A 17,773-nucleotide genomic window follows, 5' to 3' on the forward strand; every position below is an offset into this window, starting at 1 on the left:
TTTCACTTTCACAAAAATAATAAGTCATAAGACACTTATTTTTTGTTTTAGAATATAATTATCAGTGAGTTTGCTTTGTTTGCAACTGCATGACAGTATGTCTAACACAGACAAACTGCTACCAAAAAGAACAAGGTGAAGCTGTGACAGAAATAAACAATGAACAGGGTGGTGATTAAATGCTACAAATGTAAAAGCTTAGAAAAATGTCACAAAATCTAATTAGTGCCCCATCACCAAATCACACCCCAAGTTGTAAGTTGTGAGATCCAAACAGTTTGATTTTTAGACAATGTATGACATGTAGAGATGTGAAAACTGGTTTAAGGAGCAAACACATATGTTCTAATGTATTATTTTTTCTGTTTAGTCAGTATTTCCTACATCGTGACAGGTTCACAGACAACCAAAGCTTTAGTCCACAATGTCTGTTGCCAGCTGTTAAACACAGAAGGGGGTCCATGTAATGGTATTCATTTTGTGGTAGTCATTAGGTGTGATGACACATCTGCAAGGCTGCACAACAGCCAACAGACATGAGGCCTTTTAAAAGGACCATAGGTGCACATATGATGCACAAATTATTCATGTTATGGTGCCCATGATTTTTCCATATCTGAGAATACACACATTTATATCAGAAAGCAAGTTATAGAGTTTCATTAAGAGTCTTATGTTACAAAACTATGAACATTATAAGAAATCCTTCAAATATGAGGTGACCTTTGGTTTACCTGGTAGTGTTAACCAAGCCACCCTCTTCCACCCTTCCTGTCAATTTACAGCTATCCTACACAATAATGGCAAAAATGGCAAAAAACAAACAAAAAAAGTCTTTAAAAAAAGACTTCTTTTGGGTATATGTGAAATTAAATTTCAAATCGTAACTACTCCCCAACCTCCATCCCCTTTTACTAAATACAAACACAATTGCCTTTTTTTGTAAAGTGTAAATTGAGACTGCCTAATAAACAAATGGCACAAACTTTTTATTACAAGTCTAAAGTTTCCATATCAATAATCAGCTTATATAATAATCATCTTATATTAGCAGTGTCAGGCCCAATCCACATTTTTAATAGATTGTATCAATAAAATAAAGACAATCAAAGTCCGATCCTTTCTTAACTGAACTCTACTTTAAAAAAAAGTACTGTGTGTGAATGTTACAAATGATGTGGTCGCACAAGTTACTGACTCTATTCTAACACCAGGATTGGCAAAATTGTCTAAGCTACGCTAGAGCTTGGCACAACAATACTTTAATATTTGAAAGCTATGCCAGGGTATACAATCTGTATTTTCATACTTTCTGAGTGACTTAATGGAAGACCAAAATCAAACTTGTCTGATTTCTGAATTCTCTTAAAAGTGCTCTCTGCAGCTGCAGTCTATACTTAGCAAAATACTGTTTCTGAGGTAAAAAAGGCATCCCACTGAAACATTTTTGTAGTACCAACAACTCCAACAGAGTCAAATGTGTGAGCTGATCACTTTACAGCAAATTACATTCTTCTAGTTAAACTTCTATTCGTATCATATCAATAACTCAAGCTTATCAACTTCATAGTTTTAGCTCACGAAAAAAAAATGAATGCATCAGAGACATTTAATCAACATGTATCAGAGTCTGCTTCAACAGATAGCAAATATTAAAGGACTTGACTTCTAAGGATTATTTGCTACATTTGCAAATGTTATCCTATGTTCGAGTGTTTATAATTACCATGTCATTTTCACATGTTTAGCTGCAGTTACATCAGCTCCCTATAAAACATTTTTGGGAGTGAACTGTTTGGGTTTGGGATTTTTTGGGGGAAATTCTCCTACACATTCCTTTCCAAATCATATATGGTATTGTCTTTTAAAATCTGGTTATATATTAATAAAAACTAATATATACAATATTGCGCTGTCGGCAAAAACAGTCAGAAAAGCAGAAAAGCTGCATTCGGTATCTGCTTGAGAAATGTTTGTTTAGTGCTCAACAGATGTCAAATGATGGTATACAGGGCTTTATTCCTGCTTTTATTCAAGAGCGTGGTCTTTCAATTTGAGAGCATGACTCATTGATTTTAGAGTTTGTAATGCCTGCCCTTAAAATCCTGCCCTCGCACTCAAATAGCCCTTGTTAAACTGTATGCCTTTACACATACATTGTTGCTTGAACAGACTTCCTGTGCTCCAGTTTCAGCCCTTTTCATTGCAGCAGCTACTTCCGAGCACTCGTGGAATGTCTGCTCTCAGATGTTTTGCTCAATAATTACAAAAATCAAAAATATTACTCAACCAGTACAAAGACAGGCTAATGAAATGACTGTCTGTGGTCACTTTAGCTCTCAGAGCATCCCTTACGAGTGGTTAATCTTTAAAAGGGAGGCATCATCATAATTTTTCCAACCTACTTTCGGGGAAACTAGGGCTGCCTACTGAAAGTCAAGTGATTCAAATCATCAGTCGGAGGCCCATCAGTTGACTGAGACAGCTTCTAGTCAAGCAGTCGTTATTGGAGGGGGGTTTGCTTGTCAGTATGCTGTGCAGTGTAACACTAGGGGCATTTTGGTCCCCAGACTTCACTGTGGATTGAGTCCTCTTGACTGTCGTGCTACTCTTTGGTAGAAGATGCAGCAGACGCAATACAGCTGCACAGAGGAAGAGACACTCTGCGCTGTAAAACTCTGCGATAACATTATCTTCTCTCTCCTGCTAAGAGGTAGTAGAGTGGTAACTTTGTGAAAATTGTGTGAATTTACAGCTCACAGCAAGTTAACATGATAAACTCTCTGGCTTGTGTTGATATCGAGGGTCAGCAAAAAATGTTGTTGCACATTTGCGATCTGCTGTTAGCGCTGGTACCTTCTTCACAATATTACATGAATGCCACCTTCACACCAAACGTCCTGCTGAGCCCCGTTCAAACTGTAAAACTTAATGTAGGAAAAAAAAAACGAATAACATAATTCTGAGTCGGGTACAGCCCTACATTAAAGCACGCCCACTATGATGAAAGCCTCAACAGCTGCATTCCCATGGAAATTGTGATTACAGTAGTTTGGAAAATAGCAATATGAAGCACTGCATTTTATGAATTTAGTGTTGTGAGATGACAAATGAGAGAATAATTAGTTAGATAATTCACCTTGGGGTCCCTCCGCCTCACTCCCTGCCATTATGGGACTACTTTGCCAGCAAGAAAGCTTCTATTAGCAACCTAAAATCAGCCGGCGCAAACACCAGCACTAGGTATTTAATCCCTGAACCCCTCCAACTTCTCCCCAGATCAGCAAACTTTCTGTTGCTGCTGTTACACAGGCAAGACCCAGTACTGCCACTGGTCCGCATCTGCTCAGAGCCTTAGCCCACCCACTCCTCACCACCCCCACAGAGAGAGTTGATCTCTGGGAAACACTGGATCCATTAACACTAAAAGTAGAATTCTATTGCTTGATACATTTTGAGTGGTTTATTGCATGAAAACAGAGGAGGACAAATCTGAAAGCAGACATTTCTCCAGCACACTGAGTGTGAGGAGAAGTGCTGAAGCTGAAATCTGTAGCAACATTATATGAAAGCATACAGTCTGAGAAAAAGCAGAGCAAATGTAAGCACACACAGAGCTGTTTGAGTGTGAGGGCATGCTTTTCAGGGAAAGCATTACATATCTGAAATCAATGAGTCATGCTCTTGAATTAAAAGACCAAGCTCTTGAATTAAGATGAGTGAAAAAAGAGCCATAATGGTAGATGTTTTTGCTGCTCATCAAGACAAGTGTCAAGTGTTGGGGTCAGAAAACTCACCAGCTGAGAAGGAGAAAATTAGTAAACTAGAAATCTAGTTTTGCCATCAGAGCAAAATGTTTCATACTACAGCTTGTCTATCCAAAGGTAGATGGTAGATGCCAGATGGTACCAGAACTTTCGAAATGAACATGAAAATAAAGATTCAAAGATAGGATCTCTTAATTAACACATTTAGGAAAAATATTCAAAACCGGCTAAAGCTATGAAAATCAAAGTGACAGCTCTTCATCCTTGATGCAATCTCTTTTCACACATTCCTCAAACATCACATGTGGGACTTCAGCTTGTGTATTTCTGCATGAAGAGCCTGCAGTCCCTGACAGTAATAGCTTCACGGAGCACATTCTGTCTCGGTGTGTACGGACAGAGTGATTTAGCCTAACCATGATCATTTTATCACCAGGCCAATTATGTGGTAATGAGGAGCTACATCATAGATAACCACACCAGCGACGCAGATCGCACAAAAACACGTGAACATGTCTATGTGCACGCAAACACAACCGCACGCCCGCGAGCAATAGCTTTGAATTGGTGGATACTGAAGCATGGACATTACCATGGCATGATAAATGACTATTTTCCTCTCTCTCAGCACTGCAATATGTTTTAATACAGCGTTGCACTGCACCTTTTCCTGCCCCTGCTGCCTTATGAGGAATCTCTGTTTCTTTATTAAAAACCATTAATTATACTCGACACATCTAATGGGTATGAATGATTTGTGAGGGAAACATTACAATCGCAGTCTTATTAATAATTATTGAAAAGGAGGAATAAGGAGTCAGCTAATCTATTATGGTAAAAACAAATCATTCTTTAAAATAGGCATCAGTGGCTTATTTCACACTAGCAGACACAGGTTGAAGCTTCATGTCTGAATAATGGCTAAATTCACAGCATCCACAAAGGACACTGCAAAACCCATATTGCGTGTTATGGATGTTATTGCTCAGTTTTATTCTGAATGCTACTCTGAATGCTTGCAGAAAGTAATTCAAAGATGTCTCGGTGCATTGAAAATGCTGAATTAGAAATGAGATGCGACAGTTTGTACCTAAAGCACAAATATTATGGAAACATAAATAGCTTAAGTACAATTTTAACCATGAGTGAAGTGATAACCATAAGGTTGGTAACTTACTAAATGACAGGGTTACAATGGCGCTCTCAGTCAAAACTGTTTCCTTTCATCACGTCTCGTTGTGGGGATATGTGCAAATAAGACTGATAAGTAAAGAGAGCCGACTACACAGTCATATATCATAAGCCAAAACAAATGAAATGAGAGTTGAATAATGATCCCTGAGGATTTTGAGATATGCAATAACCCTAAGTTCTGTCAATATAGAGGTAAAACCTCATTCAGATCTAAGGAGTCTGAAGTGATTAATTGTGTTTTGGTTTTATTAGATTTACAATATAGTTCTTGTCTGATTACTGTAGACTCAAACTGATAGTCATCATTTTGAAATATGGGCGAAAGCTACATATCACACAGTGTGCTTCAAACTTTTCTGGCAGTAAGGAGTTGAAATTTGTTTTTGTGTGCAATGATTGTTAGTGTTGATGTTGTGTCTGAGGAGAAAGAAAAGTAGAGAACAAAATGTACTTCTGAAGTATATGAATCTGAACTACGGCACATTTTTCCTGTGGGATAATGCTGTGTAGTCTTCATCAAATCAATGCAGATGGCAAAGGCAATTAAGTTTTTGTGTGGGTTTCTTCTAATTTGAGAGTGGCCGACGGCAAGTGTGTTTTGATTTTTGGGGAGATTTTTTCTTTGCAGTGGAAAAAAACAACTTTTGCACAGTGAAGACTGTGAGGGAATTAAAGAATAGAAATTAGAAAGAGAAAAGAAAAATAAGACAAAGAGTCTACAGCCATGCTAGCGGCCCTGTGAGGTTATAGTTGGACACAGTGGTGGTTAGAGCTAAATGCTAACATCAGCATGCTAACATGACAACTCTAAAAACAATGATTTTAAGCAGTCTGCAGCACCACCATGCCATATAAGATGACGTGGCTGGGCACCTAACAAATTTAAAAAGGATGTCGCACAACAAGGTAGATAAGTAGGAGAAGCACAAAAAAGAGGCATATATAAACAAAAAGTTTACAAAAACAAAAGGGCAAAAAGGTAACCCAGGAAATTCAATACCATTAAATTAAACTGAAGCAGAAGAAGACCAAAACAAGCACATCAAATAATATGAGAGTAATTTACTGAAAAACTACCTTATATCTTGCCGGGGCCCAGCCCATCACTGTTGAGAGGACTCATTTGCAAACCTATTTGCACTATACTGATCTACTCCAACATCCCAGGCAGAACAACAGAAAGAAAAACATCTCTCTCACACACACACACACACACACACACACACACACACACCAGGTTGAAGACCTTCCCACAGATAATCAACCTATGAACCCATAAAACAAACTAAACAAGCTTGTGTCATTTGCACGCCTAATTAATAATCTATCAAATAAACTGAAACAACAAACAAACGTCGCCATCACAACAAGACTGAGAAGCCACGTTCAGCTCGGCTCAACGTGATGGCGCTCTAAAGTCTCCTTTTGCCATTTGTTAACAACCACCTTTTGTTAAAAGCTTCAAAGTTCATCAGTGGCTGATGTATTTTATGTTGAAGAACAAAATGTTAATGTCTCTTAAGCTTTTGTTAACCACAGACATTATTTAAGGCTTTTAATCAAAAACTCATCAACCGGGAAGCAGGAGTGCTGAAATGCTTATTCATTTCCGCGTTTTAGGAGTCATTCCTAGGGCACTCAGCTCAGGGTTTCCCCTACCATCAACCCCAAACCCCAAACTGTCCAGAACTTTGTGCCAATCCAGCCAGTCGAAGTTGTCACATTTCACTAAATACAACCGAATGAGTGAAAGCTGCTGGTGGTGCCAGATGAAAAGCCATGGCAGTTCATCCTCTGGGCACCATGACTATCTGTCCCAAATTTCATGCCGATCTATCACGTAGTTGTTAAGATATTCCAGTCTGGATCAAAGTGGTGAACTGATAAAATAATAATTTAAATTTAGAGTAAGGAAGTGGAAAAGTAAAGGGTGGTAGTGACCCAGCCCATTCCCAACACACATATGAGTTCATACACTGACCAAACCCTCAGCACACACACACACACGCACACATGCACACACAGCCAGCTCCTTATCAATGCACTCCAGAGGATTTGATGGCTTTCAGATCCCGCCCCTCTTATTATGGTCATCTTCAGAGCACATTCACAGTGGGACGATTGAAGGGAGTGAATCTGCTTCCAGCATCATTCAGAAAATTCATAGAGGCCCTCAACAGGGAAATGAGATGGATGATTCTCTCCCCCCTCTTTTATGTATCCATGGAACACTTCACAGTAATATGCTCTCACTCTATTTTACCTTCCCTCTGTATTTGGCTTCAACTCAGAGACTATGGCCCCTTTTTCCATTTGGAAAGCTGGCGTCTGGAGATAAAGACACTGAAAACAAAAAAAAAGGAGAAGACAGGTTGCTGAGAATGATTCTGACTGACTAGAGTGACTCTGGATCCACTGTGTGACCTTTGTTGGTGTTGGTGAGTCCCATTTCTTTGGGATTACAAGCTCGCTCAGACACACTGCAGTTCAGGGAGAACATGACAAAAACAAAAAGATGACATAACAGAACCCAGGTGATTTGAATTTCAAACATGCCCCACAACAATTTGGTTCATTATTTCGTTTCCCCCACCCCCAATTCAAACCATACATTGTCCTTTGCCTCTTTTGTTTCAACTGCAGGGAAAAAGACGTGATTACAGGAATCTTTGTACTCTCGCCATTGCCCAATAGAATTGGGTTTCGGCTAGCAGGACCAAGCTGTGAACAGTTGTTTACACACAGACGAGAGAGGAGGAGGTTGATGCCATCTGGCCTCGCTGAGAAACAAACCCAGAGAATGGCTATCACGTGTAGACGCTCCTTCTGCCCTCCTTCCCGCTGTATATGATGTGGAGACCTAACAGTTCAGTGAAACACGGGGTTATTTTTTCTCCTTTGATTACGGCCTGAGAAAGCCAGGGTTTTTTTTCTTCTTTGAACTCCTTTCAGTCATTGTTAGAGAAAGTCATTATTATCTGTGGCAATTGCATTCACTCCATCCCCTGTGGCAAGGGCAGCGACAGATGAAGTGCTCCGATTATCTGGGGTTTCTCATTCAATATCTTCAAAATTTGGATGATTCAGTCTGTAAAAATGTTGCCGTTGAACCAACAAAATAGTTTTTTTTCTATTCTAAATGTGCCAAAAAATCTTTTAATTTTGGAGCGTGAATCACTCTTGAGGGTATGTGTCACCTTTCATCAAATCTCATGTGGAATGAAACCTCTCAGCTTTCCTGATGTTTTGGAAAAGTGCTTTTATTGTGACGGAGGCCACAGTTTTCAGCTGACCTTCTGTCCAAACATGAATGTCGGCGAAATCTTGTTAAAATTCTTGTTAAGGAGTCATTTGTGTGGATAAAATGCTGAGAAGGGAATCATGGCTGCAACTGTGCAAATAAAAAGACTCGATAGTGTACACAAGCGTGTGCACACGGGCAAAAAGATGTGACTTACACACTGGCATCGGTGTCAATATGATCACAAGAGGGCAAGCCCCATATGTACACACAACACACACACGTACATACACGGTAGACTGTGATGAAGATGAAGGAGAGGGAAAGAACTGGAAGCCAAATCCGCCCTTGGGGCACAATAACTCACCGGTAAGCTGCCACAGCAAGTCGCAAGATTAGGTCTGAATCATATTTTTTTCCCCCTACCATCATTTTTCCCTTGCCATGATTAGCATGATGTTGGAGCACTGAAACCAACTGCAGCCTTGCACTTATCCCCTTTCTTACTGCCAATCTAAAGGCTGCAAGAGAAAGAGAAAAGCAGTGAGTGAGCGCAGAAGAAAAGAAAAAAGGTCGTGAGAGAGAGAAAGTCTCAAGCAAATGAATGAGGCAGTGACTTCCTAATGATAGAACCACTTTATGTGATTGAAGGGAGGAAAGAAAAACTGATTGATTACAAAGAATTGAGCCCCTGAAAGATATGAGAACTTTGTATCTGCACTTTGCTTCCTACCAAAGTGCCAATCAAAGTCATGCTTTTGTATTTTATATGGACGGCTGCGCTTATCTAAGACCTGACATTAGAAGGAATCGTAGAGTTGAATATATCTACGATTTTAAACAACAAAGCCAGCTTCTGGATGGAAAATAACATCTGACGAATGCTTCATATTACAGTGAAACTATAATATCAGAGGTGTTTTTTGAGTCTTTTATTTCAAAATTGATGACTACTTTATTCATAGTTTCTCAGGTACTATAACATGACTAACATTAAGAATTTTGAATCTGCTGAAAAAAAAGAGCTTGACATTAATACTTGTAAAACTTACAACAACATTACAACATTACATTACAACTTACAACATTTTTCATTTTTGTAGGTTTACATTTCTTCCATTGAATTCTGTTTTAAGCCTATCCAGGTTTGAAATATTACAATCTTTAGGGTATAAAATGTACGCGTAGGTCTTATGATTTATGAATAGTTTATACACAGTACTTTTGAAGGGATACTTTGCTGATTTTCAACTAGCTTTGTATTATAACAATGTGAGTAGCATGTGTAAATAAAGTACGCAAAACTTCACTCCATCTTTGCAGCGTCAATATCTCCCTGCTGGTTTGTCAGAGAAAAACTAGCCAGATGACGCCAAACGGTAGTCACATACTTTCAAAAAACATTTAAGGCTGGACCAATAAGAAATACCAATACAAAGGCCGCACACATTATGAGCATATCCACAGTGACATTGAGAGCCAAGGCTTTTCTTCAGACTTCGTGAGCTGTAGCTTAAACCACAGATTGTATTCCCTCACTTCTGTATGCCCACCACCACAGACACAATGGGTATAGATAAAAAGCACGAGAGAGACCCGCTCTTTCCCTCTAGCTCTTTAAAACTCAGACTGAACTCAGATCTATCTGAGATCAAATTGTATACTTGGCAGCACTAAACAATTACAAACAAAGATTCTGTCACTTTATTGCCTATTTCTCACATAAAATGTCTTCAGAGACATATTTTAGTCCACAGTTTGGCTGTAATACAGGAGTTTTTGAGGAGGCACTATACTGTTTCCTATACTTCAACAACAAACTTCTTCACTACTACAAACTACTTCAACAGAAAAAACTGAGATCAAATGGTAAAATAAGCAGTGCTGATCAAATATTAAACAGGATTTTATTACTGTATTGCCTATTTCTCCCCTACAATGTCTTAACCATAAAGCATAAAGCATATTTTAGGGAATTGTTTAGCTGTAATGACAGAATTTGTGAACAGCAAGTGGGTGGCATATTGTTTCCTTTGTTGGAAAAAAATGGAAGCTGAAAAAATTGAGATCAAACTGTAAAACTCAGCAGTGCCAATCAAATATGAACCAAGATTCGGCTACTACATAGCTTTTTTCTTGCTTAAAATGTTTTCAGAATGTTTTAGCTTTGTGGTCAACTGTAATACAAATTTGTTTGTTTCCATCAGATAGCCATATTGTGTTTGGATTGGCAAATTGCATTACACCGCCTACTAAAAGAAACCAAACTGGTATGTTGTGGTAGTTTTCTACCTCTTTCACAAAAAGAAATGCCAAAGCCAATTTTCAAGTATTTACGACTTTCTACCGCATAGACAGACAGTTTTATGAAAAAAAAAAACATTTTTCCATCATTAAAATACTTATTTATTGGAAACAATGCTTTTTAATTCTGCCATGTATGTTTAAGACAAGAGAGGGAAAAGTGGTGCCTTAAATAGAATTGAGAGTTATCTTTAAGTTCCTGTTAAGGGTTTGGGGATTTAAAGCTCCCTCTACACCTTCAATTATGTACATAATCAAAGCAACTCAAGCTGAAGTTAGGCAGAGAAAGAAAAATACAAACTCTTTAAGAGGCAGGAAGCTATTTTGGTGGACTGAATGTTCAGCAAGCATCAGCAAGATCTCACCAATCCAAAGTACACAGTCTTTCATATTGTATCACAGGAGCCGAATGGCTTGCCGTCAGTGTCATTGTACTACATCATTCAAATTCAGCCAATCACTTGTCAGCTTTGGTGTATTGAAACCAGAATGTATTGACACAAGTATTAAGAATTTGATACAACAGTCTTTATTAAAATCATGTTCAGCAAGAAAAACAAAAAACGCTAACTCAGGATTTTCTGTAAATCTATTTATCTTTGCTGCAGCTTGATATAAGTCTTTGGAGCTGCTTCATATATGAGTGCATTGAAATGTTTGTCGTCTGCTCTGCTGATGGTTTGATTTCAGTTTTAAATCTGCATTATGGAATATTTCCCAATTAAATAAATGATGCACTCATTAGGATCACGATGTCCAAGCTGAGTAAACTAGAATGGAAAACAGTGAATTTCTTTACTTGAGATTGCCTTGGATTATTTTTATTTGCCCCTCTCAACCCTAATGAGTGCACTCTAAACACCACACTACAACAGAGTGTAGTCGGACTGGTGGGAGGCTGGCAACCACAGTGCCAGTGTCTTACGAGAGCAGATGGACCACAGTGCCACAGTAACTCATCAGACCAAATGTGACTCAGGACTTCTGCCTTTTAACTCGTGGCATCTGCTTCAAAGTCTGAACTATTCAAAGTTTGGCGGGCTGTGAACAGAAAGGTCCCACCACAGCGTCTGACCCAGGAAGTTAAACATTTGTTCTTCAAGATGGAGCTCCCATTAAAAGCCGGATCTGAGTAGTTCACACATTATGTCAGTCCATATGGCTACTAGTCAAGGCAGAAGGCTTTATTATGACTCGAGTTCAATTCATTTAGAAATACACTCATTCGCTTTCTTTCATGAAAAGACTGAAACCACTCACGTAAATATGAAGTTACTACTATGAGAGCTGGTTAGCGTAGCTTAGTATAAAGATTGCAAACAACTAGCCATGTGTTGCCAATTACAGAGTTTCTTTCACCACTAGTTTTGGTGCATTGTTAGACCCCTTTAGCACACATTTATGGAAAAACTCAATGGGCAGACCTTAACTTTCCCTTTAGGAGAGTCGCCAATATATCTCATGTGGCTGTGGCTCTCTGAACCGACTAACCCAAACCCCCACAGAGTGGCAGACTAATTAAAAGAATACTTCACCCACAAAATGATCTTTTTTTTATCACTCAGCCTATGTTACATTTGCGAAGGACAGTGTTCTTCTTGCCTCCATGTTGAACAAAGAACCCAAAAATGAATAAAATTCTTGATTAATTAAAAAAATGGGAACTGCATGTATAAATATGTATAATCTCATTTAGGTTTTCATTACCATGTCATATGCTGGAGGGAAGTGGGTATTCTCTCCTATATATTCCAGTGGCTTCTTGGCTGATAGGTGGGTATACTTTGTTTAAGTGAGTATACCCTCCACAACTCCACTGACTGACTTCATTTAGTAAGGTTTAAGCACAAATTAATTTGTTTGGGAAATACTAAGCGTATGACAGGATAAATTAGACTTGGATAATACTAGTTTCACTTTCACTGAGCCTTGCTTCCTGCTGCTCTGTCTGTATCCAGAGTGCGCTCTGCGCTCAGAAAGTGTGATACAATAAGGAACCAAACAGTATATACATTACAGCAGTGCACCCAATGAACAGTCCTGTTAAAAAATAGAAAATCAGTATGTAAATAGACCTGCACTTGCATCTAGTTATTTTAGTACTCAAAGCCCTTTCACACTACAGTCACATTCACCCATTTACACACACATTCATACACTGTTGTGCATGATGGTACCATACAAGGTGCCACCTGGTACTCATTTTTACATATTCGCACACATTAACACAATAATGGGACAGCCCAAGGATACTTTGACATGTTGACTGGAGGAGTCAGGAATGGAACCACCAACCTTTCGATTAAAGGATGACCTGCTCTACCTCTTAGCCACAGCCACCCGATAAGTGGCCAGACGTTGTAGCAAGTCACAACAAATAAATGAACGTGTAGGAAACCCTGGATCTTGATCAGATAATAGCTAATAATGATGCTAGTTAGTGTTTGACTTTTGTATACAGTATGTCAAAAGTTAAATTTCACAGATATGCAAATCAGCATATGGTTTCATCTAGCAACTTTTCAAGCAGCATGCTAAGCTAAGCCAACCACCAACTCCTGGTGGTAGCTTCACATTGAGCATACTACTATGAGGGTAGTGTCGAGCTTCGCATCTAACTCTCAGCAAGAAAATCATATCTTTCCCATATTATTCTTTAAAAATTGAAATCATAATGGTATCAGAGGCTGAGCCTTTCTTCACATGTATTAATAATTGCACAAGGTATTTATGACATATTTCTTGTGCAAACCCATAGGGAGCCTGGATCTACAAAATTGCTCAGCTAGATTAAAAAAAAAAAAAAAAACACCACTTTTTTCCTCAGTAATGGCTACACCTGCCAGTGTGTGACTTTAGCGACAGGGTAATACTCCTTTAGTTAGTCCTGCTTCTAGCCTTTTTTCCCCTCGTATTCAAGTACATAGACTAAGCAACACAGCCGTGCAGAGCCCTGACAGGCATAAAGGCTCTCCAGAGTGCAATGTAATGGTTGTACCTTGTCTACCTTCATCAAGGGGGATGTTACATAGCCTCTTCAACTGAACTACTTTAATTAATGCAGTGGGAACTTTTGGGGATGGAGAAGATTTTAAAATGCTTAATAATTCAAAGAGCACAAGCTGTAGCATGTTGTGGTTTTCTTCAGAAAGTCTGTCTGGCCTTGGATTTAATATTCGCTCAGATATCACGCAGCAGGCTGGAGAGGAGGACTTTTTTGTTGCCTCAGCTGAATGTACTGTTTGACCAATGTGCTTATGTTTGTGTGTCAGTCATGGCCGATGCCCCTCTTGTCTCTCAGGTTCTACACAGACTAGAAGAAGTGTGTACCGTAATGAGATCATTATCCTCTGTTATTCAGTCTGAGTTGCTCTCTGGTTCCCTGCCAAGAGAAATTAGAAAGGAAAAAGGCCTGCTGAATATCTCGCACATTTAATCTAATTGGTGTCACTTTTCTCCCTCCATTATGGTACTTTAATAGCCCTATCTGTCTCCATGTGGCTTAGCGGTGTTTAGGGTCAGTGGTCACGGCCTAATCTCTCTGCTCAGATCACATTAACACACCGCAGATCCTCAGCACTGAGATAAACAAAAGCTCTTTCGAACAACAGGAGCAACAACAACTTCAATTTGCATCATTAAAAAGTAACAGTAGGCCTCTTATGTGTGACTTTTAGTTTCTGTACAAGCTTGGAACAGATGGGTTTCTTTTTTTAATGCTGAAGAGGAACACTCGACGTTCTCTCACAGTCATCTTTGAGAGGGAACTCTAGGAGATCTGAACGATGAGAAGCTGGCGAGGCTACGACGGTCGAGGGGAGCCCTTTGAACGTTTCAGTGCAGCTTTGCCACTGAAACAAAGCTGGGGCTGTCTGACACTAGTCTGGGATTTTCTTAAGAGGCTATTAGTGCCTCCCCACCAGCAAAAAAGAACTTACCATTATTTCTCCTGCAATCTTTGGTGAGGAAAGCTTACAGGCCCCAGGCAGTGTTTGAATTGGGGCTGCATCAGTGCTCCCTTGCTCTGAAATCTATTATGCACTCTAATCCCTCCAACCTCCAGCCCCAACACATGTCTTTGAGTCATGAGTAGACTCGGCGTCCGTCCCAAGCCAGCATTTAGACTCTGCTTCTCTCTCTCCTGCTCCTTTTCTCTCTCTCTCTCTCTCTCTCCGGATGGAGGATTTCCACCAAGTGCCTATTCTCTGTGTCAGTTCAACGTGTAATACAGGATCATCAGTCAGCTGTGAGACGGCCAGGAGGCTCCACTGTAAAAGGATTTAGATACTCCGAGGTGCCAAAGGAAGTGTCCCTGTAGGCTTGGGAGGAGGAGGCGCACAGTATGGATTGGCTGACAAGCAGAGGCGGAAAGGAGATTTGCGGTGATGTCACACAGGAAGTCACCTGTGGGTCAGCACTGTCGAAGATCATCACGAGCAGCTACGAGTAAGGAGGAGAGGGCCCTTTAATTTTCTTTTGTAAATCATAGGGAGGAGAAAAAGAAATATCAGTGTACTCCAATCGAATAAACAAAGGCACAGATATACATATTTAATGGCATGCATAATTGATCGTTTTCGCTTGCAGGGAGTCCTTTGCAGTATACGCTGAGCACTGAAGACATAAAAATAAAACATGAAGTGGGAAAGTCATTAAAACAGTTTTGGAGAAGTAGTGCGCAGAGTGGGACTGACTCTCACTTGAGCTGAATGCACTCCCAGCCTCCTCCAGTGTTGGCTCAGGTGCCAGTGGCTAATTGGCCAGTGATTAATCACATCCACTGTGAACTGCATGACCAATTAAGGGAGCCAGGGCCACTGCGCTCCGTAAGTGGGAGTGCGGTTCACTTCCCGGGTCCATCAACGAAATGTCTCAGACCACAAAAAACATCAGGTGGAGTTATGTCAGACCGCGGCTCGTTTCTGTTGTGGAAAATAGAGTTTGTGGCCTGAGAAGAAGAAGAGAGTAGACAGCGCGGGGCTCGCTCAGATGGAACATCATATCATACTCGGAGGATTTTAGCATAATGTTCACATCAAGGCAAACCAGTGGACAGCCATTGAAGGCTTAATTAGTTATTAGGGCCAAAGCATTTGCCAAGGAGCTGAATATGAATAATTGAAAATATTTCCTAAAGGTCATTAAAACTAAATTTTGATGCACAATAACGTGTTTTTTAGTTGTTTGGTTTTGGTTATCACTGAAGTAATCATAACATTGTACACATTTGTGCTGGGCGGTATGGCTAAAAATGATATCACAATATAAAATTTTCATAGTCACCGATGTCAATAACTATCTCCCAAAAAAAGGCAAATCATTATTCCTTTAAAGTTTCAAGGTTTCTGCTCCTAAGTGAAAGCTGCAGAAATCATATAGTTAATTGTGGTCTAAACTGTTAATTCTTGTCACAAAATGACCAAAATTTGCCAAACAGGAGAACATTTCACAAATGTAAGGTACATTCAAAACAATTCTAATTTATAGTTAATAAATGAAATAATAAACAGATTAAGAAATGGTAATTTTGATCAGCAACATGTCAAACTCTGTACAGACTGTTCGAAACATTCTGTTTTAGTGACAACAGAAACAGAATAAATAGGAAAAAACAAAAATCTCCACTGAGGTCAGTGTCTTCTGTAGAACTTTTACACCTACAGCCTGTAATTTCTGCTGTTCCTCAATTCAAAAGATAAAAGACGGACTTTGATGACATCATGAAGTACCGATTAAAGTCTACATGACGTGACCGAGACAGAAATCATGCTGACAGATGTGTTCATGTATGAACGTTTTATTCACGTTACCTTCAGTCACATTATGCCATATCATGTTAACTTGTTAAGTGTCTATTAGCATTAGATGAGTCGCCTATCTACTGTATCTAACGTTTAGTGGCAAATTCAATCACGGTGTGATATTTTTCAAGGCCTACATAATTAAAATTAAAAAAATAACTTTAAATGTTACTGTAATGTTAAAACATTGTCGTACGCATTAAGTCGGTCAGTCCCCACATCTTGTCGTCTTCTAATAATGGGTGGTGGGTGGCAACTGGTGTTACAGATGCATTAATGCCCCCCTCTGCGGGCATATGGACGGTATTATATGGCAGATTTATCAACATTGATTATAGCGCTATCGAGCCAAACTGAAATAATTATCGTTTTATTGCCTGGTCCTAGTACACACCAACTCGGCCTTAATAACATTCATCACAAATTTTCCTTATTAATAACTATTTATTATGGACTGGATGAGGAGAATGTGTGTGGTTTTCTTTTTTTCTCCTGCCCCTGTAGTATATTGGGTGCCAGATTGAGCGGCTGTGGTGCTGCTGCCTCTGCGGCCAGTTAAAGCAAGGTGGAGGTGATTCATCAAGGGCTCCGTGGGGCCATCTGTGGAACAGACTGACAAATGTCTCCCTCCTTTGTCATAAGGACACACGTCTCACAAAGCTGGCGATTAATGCCCCTTTTACAACACATTTATTTGTCACCAAGGTATTTATCCCTGCAGTGTCTTGCACTGTATTACCATGGCTGACAAGACCGGGAGCCATTTCCAGGCCGTCCTCTAAGGAGGGCAGTCCATGAGGGACTGTCCAGGATGATTCCTGCTGAATTTTGATGTGCTCGCCTCTACTTGCTGGTGCTGCTGCCACCCCCTCTCCTGTTTCCAACACGGGAGGGGGAAAACATCAGAGAGGGAGATGAAAATGTTGCCCAAAGTCTTCATTCACATTCAGGCATTCATGCATTTAACAAAAGCAAGGAAAGGGGAGGGAAAAAAGGAGGAGGAAGAGGAAAGAGAAAAAAGGTGGAGAGGGTGCAACCTGTTGTTTAAACATTCATTCTCTGACTTGATCACGTGTGATGAAATCAGAGTGTAGAACAAAGCGCTGATGGTGCCCTTGCCCTGACGAAAGAGGAGGGGGGATGGAGGGGGGGGCTCAGTGTCAGTGATGAAATCCTTCTTGTTTGCCCTGCATTATGAACAGGTTGTAGTGGGGATAAGCTGCTGTGGAAGCTCACACCCTTGTGGATCTGATTGCTTTGTTGTCAATCTATCCATCTCATCGCAGCCGTGGTGATTGCTCCAAATACCATTCGGTAAATATGACGGAGGTGCCATTAGGCAAGGTCACGGCCACTAAGCTTGTTACCTCATCACGTGGGTTTAGTGTGTTCAGTGTCGAGCGCACCAGTCCCTGGCCCCTTCACCTGCTAAAGGAACAATAACAATTTATTTTCAAGAGAGACCC

The sequence above is a fragment of the Plectropomus leopardus genome, chromosome 21 (assembly GCF_008729295.1).
Source record: "Plectropomus leopardus isolate mb chromosome 21, YSFRI_Pleo_2.0, whole genome shotgun sequence".
Classification (NCBI taxonomy): domain Eukaryota; kingdom Metazoa; phylum Chordata; class Actinopteri; order Perciformes; family Serranidae; genus Plectropomus; species Plectropomus leopardus.